We start from the raw sequence: 7,787 nt of genomic DNA, 5'->3' as shown, positions 1-7,787 counted from the left end.
ATCTCAGCTGTTTAACTAAATGAATTTCATTTGATTTTGTATATGATGTATTATATTTCAGGGTGAAATGTATAAAAAGAAATTAATTTGTTACAATCAATATGTACTAACCCTGTATGTAGGGTTAAAATTACTCTTCTTTTAGAAATATTTGAAATTACGAAATATCTGGCATACTTAAAATTCATATTATTAATTGCAAAATCTCATGCTAATTATTAAATTTATTTCTGGACTCATTTATAATTGTGAAGATTCTTGGTGAAGAAAGTTTGTAAACACTTTTTGTTTTGTAAACTCTTTGGAACATTGTTATCATAGCAGAAAGAGTTAGGAGTAGTAGCGATGGCTCTGAAGGAATTGGATGGTTTTTTTCTTTTTAACTTGGCAGAAACAATGTGAATTTGTGTTTTAAAGTGGCGATTGTTAAGTCAGTGTGATATAGAAGAATGTGACATAATAAAAAACAAAAGGTGCAATCAGAAATCATGCAACAGTCTTACTGACAATTTATCTAGTCATCTGGAACTCATAAAGTTGAAAAATTTCAGCTTGAAGAATGTACCACTAGACGTGACAAACTGCAGCCAACAATGAGATAATAAAGACAAGTAACAAAATTATTTCTACATCTCACTCCTCTCGAAATGCTTGAAACAAAGCAATTAATCTTTTTGAGAGGACTGAAAAACTACTGGTGATTTGTGGAACGGTAAGATTATAATTGTGGGTGTCATCCAGGATCAGTTGACTAATAATGAAGCTTTGTTGTTGCACAAGAAGAAGTGACAGTGATATGTGTCATTTGCAGTTTTTGTATGCAAATGAAGTCCCGATCATGCAAAGAGAGAAGAACTGAGGACTGACCAACAAAGTTATATTAAAAGTGACTAGATACTACCAACAGTGACAGACTGGATGAATTGAAAGAGGACTTTACAACTATGATCAGGGACATCAGAAAGGAAAGATAAGTACAAATTATTTGTGAAATTAATTTGTTTGTGGACTCTTGTGATTGTTAGAAAAGTGAATAGAGAAGAGGTTAGTGGTGATTTAGAACTCAAAGCTGTAGGACCCAGCCAGGACATGTTTGAACCAAGTGAAAGCATAGTCAGCAAAGAAACAGTAGAAACTGATATTTTGCAGTTAATTTTGCCAAAACTAAAGGAAATGAAGACAGATAACAATAACAAATTTAGTGCAGTTAATGATCAGTTCACTGAAAAATATGCTTCACTCCACGGGCAATTAAATGACACAAAAACTGAAAACAATATTAAAATGGACAGGGTAAATACCTGACAGACCAACTTAGAAATCAGGTCTCAGAACTAAAAAATGGGTTGTCAGATGGGTTAAAACATATGAACAAAAAAGTCTATGTATTAGAAAATAAATTTACTGTTTTGGAAAATGAGTTAGTTGCACAGTCTGCAAATCAGGAGAAGAATGTTAATGACATCAGTGTTCGGCAGAAGGCCATAGAGGAAAAAAATGGAACAGAACTTTAGTAGTTTGGATGAAAACAAATTAAATGCTGAAAACAGTATACCAACTAATGTAAATGTTTTGCATCAAAAACTTTCAGCAGTTCAGGAAATTGTATTCACAAAATTCTTTATTTGAAGAATGGTATCGTGTGGTCCAACAATCCAGTCAAAAGTTTTCCATCAGACAATTGACATTGAGTGGATTTTCTACACGATTGTGATGACCAAAAGATTAAATTTGTTAAAAGATGTCTCAAAGGCAAAGATTTGTTTTGAGTAAATCTAAATTTAAGTCAGTGGGAGACATATCAAAGTTTTGAAAAAAGTTTTTTAAAATAAATTTTCTGAATAGTCCAAATTATAGGAATAGAGATGAGACACTGAAAGAGTTTTGTAAGAATCAGCTTAAGAAATTAACACATCTTGACAAATCATTTGACGAAATTGATGCAATAAAAAGAAGATTACCAGGGAGATTGCAGTGGGATTTAGTAGATGGATCGAATTATTGTCTTGAACAATTTTTACGATATGTTGACAGGCTGGATAGAGCAGTAGAAAGAAGCATGTACCATAATCATCAAAATGATAGAGATCACAACAGTAATTACTACAGAAACAGAGATAGTTGTAACTTCAATCAGGGTCAAAATGGTAATAGAGACGGAAATTTTGATCATCAGCACAGTAGGAATAATTGGGATAACCATGGAAAAATTAACAGGAGAAACAATCATAGAAGTAACTATTTGGGAAACAGCAGTCTGCCTTAATGAAGGTCCACAGTTTTGGGGCGAGGAAACACAACAAGTATAGGAACCCCAATATACACTTACAATCAGACAATAATAACAGTGTTAATAATGTGGCACGGATATCTGAAGTTGAACAGAAAGAATATCAGATTTCTCATTTATGTTTTGATCAAAAGTTTTGGGATACTATATTTAATTATAGTAATGTAGGTACTGAACACAAACCAGAATATGAGAGTAATGAGAATTTTGATGCAGTATATACTAATGATTTCTTCTCTTGGTCAGAAAACAGTGTTGATATATGTAAAACAGATGATGACTGTATTGGATCTGAACTAGGTGGTGTTTTTTATGTAGATGTGAATGAGAGCTGTGAAATAACTGGGGTTGGTGAGTCTGAGACTGGTAGCTTATTGTAAATGAATGTACATGTGGTGTGTGAATTTGTTGGGGATGAGACTTGTATTGTTAATGATGTTGTTGATGAAATAGTTTTGGAAGAGTATGATGATGATGATGGATCAGGTATTTGTGGAGTTTAAGAGTAATGAAGTTTCAGAATTATTTGTGAATAGAGGTAAGGTAAGTGATGTACGTGATGATGTAACTGAGAGTCATGGGAAACCAGTCCACTCAAAGCAGTTCATCATTAAGGTCATGCAGAGTAATGATCCAAACTGTAAAGGTGAGTTATCTGTAAGCCTAGAGAATAAAGGTGAAAAATTTTTGAAATTTGTTTGGGACCAAATTGATTAATAATAATAATAATAATAATAATAATAATAATAATAATAATAATAGCTTTATTCAACATCGAATGGTACACTGCACATGTACAAAGAAACAGTAATGATTAAAGTTATTTGTACAATACACAAGACACACTCTTCTGAATACGTCATTAATTTACAACAAAATTACAATAAGGTGTTTACTTATTTCTGTTCACATAATTTCACAAAGCATTTATTGTTCTTCTTATAAGTATGGTACTCTTCTAATGTGTAGAAAAGGATGTTTTACTAAAAATTTCTTAAGCTGATGTTTCAGTTTAATTGTAGGAAGAGCCATGACTGCTCTAGGCAGTGCATTAGCTAATTTTATACCTGCATACTGAGACCCCTTTTCGTAAAGTGCTGTTCTGTGGCTGCAAATGTAAAATCTTTCTTTATTTCTAGTATTGTACTGGTGGAAATCTGAATAAGTGTTTGGGTGCAGTCTTTTCACAAGCAATATGGCTTTTAGAATGTGTGTGCTTATAACAGTTAACACCTCTGTTTTTGGAAACAAGTTGCGACAAGATTCCCTATATTTTGCTCCACAGATTATTTTCACACCCCTTTTTTGAAGAATGAGTAGCTTATCTAGATTATCTTTGGTTGTTGCCCCCCAAATTTCGATACCATAGTTCAAGTGAGAGGAGAAAAGAGCATGGTATGCAGTCTTTAGGACTACGATGTCTCTCAGAACTTGCTAATAGTACTGATTGCAAATATATTTTTTGACAACTTAGTTGCTAGAGAGTCAATATGTGTGTCCCATTTCAGGTTGCTTTGGAGTGTTACGCCAAGGAATTTTACACTAGACTCTTTCTTTACCAATTCATTGCCCATGTATAATTTAATTTCATTATTCAAACTACTTTAGTTAAACTCCATCAAACATGTTTTACTGGTGCTTACATTTAAGTGGCTTTCATTAAAAAACTGATCAATTTCTTTTGTCACATTATTACACTCGGCCTCTAGTTCATTACATGATCCCTTTTTACATACAATAGATGTGTCATCGGCATACAGAACAATTTTGGAATTTATAGTACAGTATTTAATATCATTTACATAGATCAAGAACAGAAGGGGGCTCAATACCGAGCCCTGGGGCACCCCATATTTTATGCAAGTGATCTCTGATTTGTAGACACCACTTTCCGTTTTAAGTAGAACAAACTGCTTTCTATTGCTCATATAACACTTTATTAGGTCATAAGCAGCACCTCTAATTCCCATGTTCCATAGCTTGTCTAATAGGATGTCAACGTTCACACAATCAAAGGCTTTTTCCAGGTCTAGGTATACACCTGCCACATGTTCCTTGCTTTCAATTCCCCCTAACACCACTTCAATTAGTTGAGCAGCTGCAGTGCTAGTTGATTTACCTTTTATGAATCCATTTTGATTTTCGAACATCAGGTTGTGTTTGTTAAGAAAGTTTATAATTCTGTTGTATATAACTTTCTCAACTATTTTGGACAAGACAGGAAGGATTGGGACTGGTCTGTAGTTTTCTATTTTGTTGTTGTCACCTTTCTTAAAAATGGGTGTTACCTGTGCTATTTTGAGTCTGTCTGGAAAGGTGCCTGATTCTATTATATTGTTGACTGCTGCAGACAGAGGTACAGAGACATTTTGGCTACAGGCTTTTAAAACATTAGTATTTAGGCCATCATGCCCAGCTGAATTAGAGGGTTTTAGAGAGCTAATGATTCCCATTATTTCTGCACAGTTTGTGGGGGCTAGATATATACTATGGTCACATGTATTATCTTTAAAACTGTAGTGCATGTTTTTATGTTTGTCATTTATGGCTTCCCCTACAGAAGAAAAATATTCATTAAAAATATTTGCAATTTCCAGTTGGTCTTTTATGAGCATGCCATTGTGGTTAATAGTAAAGTCCATACAGGATTTGTCATTGCTGGTTCTATAACTGTTTATGACTGCCCAGATGCCAGTAGTTATGTTGTATGAGTTTTGAAGCTTATTTGCAACATAGTTGCTCCTGGTCTGTGTAAGTAAGTCCTTATAGTGTGCTTGATATATTTTGAAGGATTCCTTTAGCTCAGGAATCTCTCTATTATTCAGCATTGCACTGTGGAGTAGTTTTAATTTTTCCCTCGCTTCAGTGACATTACTATTTACCCAAATATTTTTGTTTATATTTTTTGTTTGTTTCATTTTTGTGATTACAACTGGGCATGTGGTATCAAAGCAGTAATAGAAGTCAGCAGCAAAGTTATCATATGAGAAGCTATTATTTTCAAACCATTTTATTTGTGCTAGCATCCAGTTTAGTCTATTTATGTTGTCATTCTACACTATTCTTTTAGTTACAAACTGTTGCTTTGTGGTGACAGTGGGGGCCTCATGGCGTTCCAATTTAAGCTGTACTGCATGGTGATCTGAGATGGCTAGTTTTAAAACCGATGCACTGTGGGATAGGTGGGTCATGTTTGTTATTATGTTGCCAAGACATGTTTTACTATTGCCAATATCTCTAGTGGGTTCCCAAATGAGTGGGGTCAGGTTAAATTCATCACACAGACGATGTAGCTTTTTGGTGCTGACATCATTTGTTAATAAATCTATATTTATATCCCCTGTAACTATAATATTTACATGACCATTTGGCCCAGAAAATGTTGTGTCTACATATACAAGCAAGTCAGAAAGATTTACAAAAAAGGCGTCTGTATTTGCTGCAGGTGGCCTGTAAACACCAATAACTGCTATGTTATCTCTACCCCATTTCAGATTTATTGCAGCAAATCCTGAGACTTCTTCCAAGCAGAAGGTACTCACATCAATAACATTAAAATTACTTTCATTTACAGTGAAAATTGCTACACCTCCCCCAGTCTTGTCTTTTCTACGGAAGGCTGTGCAGAATTTCATACACAGTGGTTGACTAATGCTAATCAGAGCTTCATTGTACCAATGTTCAGTTACAACTAATATATCGGGTTTGTCAATCCATGAAATTACATCTAGATCATTATGATTATTTCTAAGACTACCAAGATTCTGGTGTATGATTTTAAAGCTGAGTTTTACCTGCTGGACCTTAGAGGATAATTTTGGACTAGCAATGAGGCATAGTTTAATGTGTATTCTGGTAAGTTAGCTGTGGTTAGTCAAAATTTGTATCCAAATTGGTGGAATGAAGTGAAAGAAGATCTAAGTGCAAGTGTAATGTTGGCAGTAATATATTTTGTGTTCCTTCTGTAATAAATGATATTAGTAGTGCTATGGAATCAATTTGGTGTATTCAATCTGTGCCTGAGAACAAGAATAACCAAAGTAATGCTTTGATACCAGTAAAGTTGATAAAACTCTGCAAAAACAGTGTGAATGTAGCATTTGATAAAATTGAAAGTGATCTTTTATGTGAAGTGTCTAATAACAGAGATGATGATTCAGATTTTGGTTGTTCTTACACTAAAACTAAGATTGATCAGTGTGAAGGGAACTGTTTGATTGATAGAGGTAGCCCAGTTTGTGGCATATCTGAAAAAATTTAGAGACAAGATAAAGTATAGTAAGAATTTTGTGGAAATGCCCATTGTAGGTGTAAAGATAACAGGAGCTACAGGTAAGCAACACAAATTGGTAAAATCTCAGATACTTTTAACATTTAGTATAGAAGATGAAACCTTTGAATATGGATGCTTTGTGATCCCTAGCCTGGAAGAAATTTGAAATTCTTGGGCATAATATATAGATAGCAGGCTCAACTGGGAACAGCACATCAACCAAACCCTTAAATGGCTCGGCTCAGCTCAGCAACATTTGCCATTCAGATAATTGCCAAAATTGGAGACACCAATGCCTCAATATCTGCTTACTTTGGCTACTTTCATTCACTTATATTTTATGGAATAATCTTCTGGGGCAATTCACCACTATCAAAAAAGGTTTTAGGAAATCAGAAAAAGGTTTTACGAATTTTGTGTGGAGTGCCTCCAAGAATCTTATGTTGCAGTCTTTTTAAACAAATAGGGATCCTAACCACTACTTCACAATATATCTTTTCAATCATGACATTCATGCTTCACAATCTTTCTCAGTATGAAACAAATGAAATGTACTATCACCATAACACGAGGAGGAAATGTGACACTGCACTGTGACCTCAAAAATCTGTCCGTGGTGCAAAAAGGTGTGAAATAAACAAGCACAAAAATCTTCAATGCACTTCCAAGCAATATAAAGTGTCTATGAGATAAAAAAGTACTGTTTAAAAATAAGCTAAAGGAGTTCTTGCTTGAAAAAACTTTCTATTCTCTAAAAGAATTCTATAGCAGAGATAGTTAATTTTATTTCCCAAATATTATTGTACAGTCTTGCCTCAATATATTTTTCTCAGTTAATCAGATTAATTGGTGATCTGTAAAAAACTGTTTGGACAAAATCAAGAATCAAGAATTTTATTCACCGTAAATCATTTTACAATGATATTGGCTTTGTCATACAAGATGTACTAGTACATACAGAATAATAAAATAAACTTCTGCCAATAAATTATAGAATACATTTGAAGCATGGCAGTGTACCAAATTACAAAGGATAGCTTTTAAAAGTTAACGCAACAAGCTATCTTATAATCTAATATAATATGGAATTTTATTGTTTGTAGTATAAACTTTGTAATTACACACGATTAACCACAGCATTTTATTGTTTATAGTATAAACTTTGTAATTACACATTGTTAACCACAGCACAAAATAATATGTTTAACTACAGACAACTTTTAA

Source organism: Schistocerca serialis, chromosome 9, assembly GCF_023864345.2.
Source record: "Schistocerca serialis cubense isolate TAMUIC-IGC-003099 chromosome 9, iqSchSeri2.2, whole genome shotgun sequence".
NCBI classification, from domain to species: Eukaryota; Metazoa; Arthropoda; class Insecta; order Orthoptera; family Acrididae; genus Schistocerca; species Schistocerca serialis.
This window is presented reverse-complemented; position numbering follows the sequence as displayed.